We start from the raw sequence: 4947 nt of genomic DNA, 5'->3' as shown, positions 1-4947 counted from the left end.
AAAGTTTTTGAACAAACAAAGCCAATGCAAATAAGAGTAGAAAGAAGGTAGAAATTGGGAAAGAATTTTTTACAGTGTGTCTGATAAGCGCCTCATTTCTGAAATATATAGAGAATTAAACCAAATTTATAAGAATACAAGTCATTCCCCGATTGACAAAAGATCACAGGTTGTGAACAGACAGTTCTCAGATGAAGAAATTAAAGCCATCTATAGTTATATGAAAAAATGCTTTAAATTACTATGTATTAGAGAAATGCAAATCAAAATAACTCTGAGGTACCACATCTCACCCAGCAGATTGCCCAAGATGACAAAGCAAGAAAATGATAGATGTTTGCGAAGATGTGGGAAAATTGGAACACTAATGCATTGTTGATGGAGTTGTGAAATGATCCAACCATTTTGGAGAGTAATTTGGAACTATGTTCAAAGGGCTATAAAAATGTGCATACCCTTTGATCCAGCAATAGCACTTCTAGTGCTATATCCCAAAGAGATCATACAAATGGGGAAAGGATCCACATGTACAAAAATATTCATAACTGCTCTTTTTGTGGTGGCAAAGAATTGGAAATTGTGAGGATGCCCATCAATTGGGGAATGGCTGAGCAAGTTGTGGTATATGAATCTAATGGAATACTATTGTGCTATAAGAAATGATGAACAGGCTGACTTCAGAAAAACCTGGAAAGACTTATATGGTCTGATGCTGAGTGAAAGTGAGCAGAACCAAGAGGACTTTGTACACAACAACGGCCACGTTAAACAATGACTAAGATTGTTAAACTGAACCTTTCTCAGCATTATGAGGATCTAAGACATTTCCAGAGGCCTTGTGATGGAAAATGCTGTCCATATCTAAAGAAAGAATTATGGAAGTTGAATGCAGATTACAACATGCTATTTTTTTCTTCTGTTTTGTTTTGTTTTCTCTTTCTCGTGATTCCTCCTATTGGTTCTAACTCTTCCTTACAACATCACTAATATGAAAATATGTTTAATAGAAATGTATACGTACAGCCTATATCAGACCATGCACCATCTTTGGGTGAGTGGAGGACAGGGAGGGAGAGAAAAATTTAAAACTCAAAAGCTTATGGAACCACTTCTCAATAAATCAAAATATATCAGTAAAAAAGACAAAAATTTTGAAAAAAAAATTAAAAAACACGGTTTCTTGAAACATGATGTCTAGGTTCTTTTTTTTATGCATTTCCAGTAATCTAGTGATTTTAACTTTTCTCTCCTTGATCTACTTGCCTTGGCATTTTTAATGGTATAACTTATTTAGTTGGTTTTTTTCATCCTTTTGACTTTGTTTCCATTTTCCTTGCATTATCATGACATTGGCTTCTATTTTGTCCATTATAATATTCAGGGAATTCATTTTTTGTGCAAGATTTTGTGAACATCATGCCAAGCTTCTTAATCTAGTCTGGTTTTGTTTTCTTTTTTTTCTGCAAAGACTTAAATGAACTGATGCTGAGTGAAGTGAGAAGAACCAGGAGCACATTGTACATAGTAAGAACAATAATATGCAATGATCAACTGATTGACTCAGCTCTTCTAAGCAATACTATGTTCCAAGATAATTCAAAAAAGACTCATGACAGAAAATGCAATCCACATCGAGAGAAAGAACTATGGAATCTGAGTGCAAATTGAATAATTCTATTTTCACTTTTTTTGGTGACTTTTCCCTTTTATTTTGTTTCTTCTATCACAATATGACTAATGTGGAAATATATTTCTGTGATTGCACATATATATTGTATATTAGATATCTTTCCCATCTTGGGGAAGGCAGTTGAGAAGGAGGAAAATATTTGAAACTCTTCATTTTTCCCTGGAATATATGCTACACTCTTTTTTATTTAACATGGTAGAATTCTCTGTGTAGTCATTCATATCTATACCTTAACCCTGGCATCCTCACACCTTTCTGTCCACCAATGTTGACATGTTTGCAATAGAATTACTTCCTGTGACTTTTTCATAAATCCTCCAGTTTGGATTAGAGTTATTACATTTCCTTAATCTTTCTGGAGAAATTACCAGGAAGATCTCTTCTATACTTCTTGCTACTCAGACACTTTGCTTTTTCTGCTCTTGGAAATGACATTGTTTCAGAGAATGAATTTTTCTTTGCTATTGTGCCCTAAAATCCACTAGACCTTTCCTTCTCCACTGCAAATCAAACTTTTATATGATTTGTCTCCTGCCATTAAAATGTGAACTTCTTGATAATAGGATTTGTCTTTTCTGTTTGTTTCTTTAACACTTTAGCATAATGTTTTGCACATTGTAAGCATTTAATACTTTTATTTTCCCATTCATTAATTCATTCACCTCATTGGTGTGGATATTCTTTAACTAATGTGAATTGAAAATTATCCACAATTTCTGTGCAATTATTTTCCACATCCTTAGATAAATTTTATATAAAGGAAAATATCAGAATGTCACAGAAGGAACAACTTCCTGGTCTATGCTCTGCAAGTTTCTGGCACAGGTTTGGGTCTACAAAACCTTGTGTTGACTTAGCCCTGGTTGGAAATTCTAGTAGATTGCTGCTGGACTCTGTTATCCTGAGCCAACTTGAAAGGTTGGCTGGTTTGGAATGACAGAAGTTCAAGAATCTCTGGTTTGGGTGTACTACCCTGGTTATTCCACTGCAGGTTTCAAACTAGGTTGAGTGTGAGAATACATTCTTGCTTCCCTTTTCTCCTGGAATCAGAACTACACAACTGCTGCCTAATTCTGAACTTGCTACTCATTAAGTACATAGCCCTGGGCTCTTGAATTCTCCTGACCGTGGAAGAAACCCCTACATGTAGTTGCCCTCATCATTACACCTTAGATCAGAGTTCCAGTGAATGACAGATTGCCCAGTTTCACAATGTTTCATAAAATGGTTAGACCAAAACATAACTCTACCAAATTGAATTTAGGTACCTGATATATTCACTAATCTGGTTAGTGTGAGGTGAAGGCTTAGAATGAATTCAATTTATATTTGTCCAATTATAGTAATTTTGCATATGTTTTAATATGACTATTGATGGTATAGATTTGGTTCTTTGAAAACATCCCATTCATGCCTTTTGACCATTGATCAAGGGAGAAACAGCTCTTCTTCTTATAGACTTGAATGAAATTTTAATATATCTTGGAATGCAGGGAACTTTATTAAAGAAACTTGCTGTAATTTTCCTAGTTAATTGTTCTTTTTCTAATTTTAGCTGTCTTCATTTTTCTTTTACTGAAGCACTTTTGTAAGTTTTACATAATACAGTTATACACTTTATATATTATATTCCTATTTATACCTTGTTTGATCATAAACTCTTATCCTATCTTTAGATCTGAAATACAATTTCTTCTTTGCTTGTTTATAATGAGATCTTTTATAACTGGGTTATACATATTTTTGTTTATCTTTGCATTTTGTGCGAAGTGTTAGCATAAAGCTTATTTTTGTCAGATTGCTCTCTAGTTTTTCCAATAGCTTTTGTCTAAGTGAGATTCCTTATCCCAGAGTGTCCTTCATTTTAGGCAGTCCATAGAGAATAATGCATTAGAATCATTGTTTAATGGATATTTTAAAGACAAAGAACTTTGATGTATTTTAGAGTTCTGAACAAAGTAATGATGAATCTGGCCCAGTTCCAAAGAACCGAAGATGAAGAATGCTATCTGGCTACTGACAGATAGGTAATATACTGAAGATGTAGAATGCAAAATTATAAATACAAAAATACATATATGTATGTATGTGTGTGTGTGTGTGTGTGTGTGTGTGTGTGTGTATGATACAGGAATTTACTTTGTCTTCACTACATTTTGGTCACAAAGGTTTCGTTTTCCTTTTAATTTTAATGTAGGTAGAAGGTAAAGAATAATAATGCTTTTTAATTAAAAAGAAAATTAGAATTATATAAATGTATTGTGTCATATGTCAATATGTCATACAGAAAATGATGAAAAATTAAGTTAAATTATTTATTACATGGTGTGTTCTGAGGTCAGGTAGGGTTTTTATGCATCTCTCTGGGGCTACACTAAAGCTCTGGGTGGCAGAGCTCTGGACCCTGGAGAATACCGGCTCCCCCAGGCTATGCTGAAGAATGGAGATATTTGGCTTCTGGAGTACACCTGCCCAACTGAAGTTGCACTGAAGCATGGGGAGGTTCAACCGCTGCAGTTTGCCAGACCACTGATGTATGTGGTAGTTTTCCAACCTGGAGTCTACTGGTTCTCCTTGCTGTGCCAAGGTGTACACAGGCCTTGATTTTGGTGCTTGCCTGCTCTGCCATCCTGGGGCTCAGTATCACCTGCTGGTTTGCTGAAGTGGGGCTTGCTGTTGGCTTATCTAGATGCCTCCTACCCTGTACTGCTTCCCTTCCACCAGAGTGAGAGGTACCTTTCTCATTAATCACCTCAGACTCCCAGGCTAAAAGATTACTAAACTGCATCTTTCTGCTGGCTCTGCTGTTCCAGGGTTATTGTTGTTCTGTTTTGTTTTTTTCCCCTGGGGGTGATATTTCCTGGGATTTTAGATATCAATAAGATAGAGTGAGAGCAACTTATTGCTTACTCTGCCATCTTGGCTCCCAAAAGTCCCATCCCTGTGTCTTTTTTTTTTTTTGAAGAACCCAAAAATAAAAAAGATGGAAAAAATGTATAAATTCTTACAAGGTTTATTAATCATACCAATAATGACTAAAATACTTTGCATGTTAGGGGGAAATTTTTAAAATTATATTTCTCTAAGCATTCTAATATTGTTTTTCTAAAAAGAGAAAATTACCTCTCATTATGTTCTTTTCATAATCATTCAAAAATTTAATAGGTTGTATAAAACCGTGAGACTATATGAAATGGTATAACAGTCACTTTGAAACCCATGATTACTATGACTCTGTCGACTTTCATCAGAACTTG

This window comes from Phascolarctos cinereus, unplaced genomic scaffold (genome assembly GCF_003287225.1).
Source record: "Phascolarctos cinereus isolate Bilbo 61053 unplaced genomic scaffold, phaCin_HiC Scaffold_726;HRSCAF=1367, whole genome shotgun sequence".
Lineage (NCBI taxonomy): Eukaryota > Metazoa > Chordata > Mammalia > Diprotodontia > Phascolarctidae > Phascolarctos > Phascolarctos cinereus.
Note: the sequence above shows the minus strand (reverse complement) of the source record.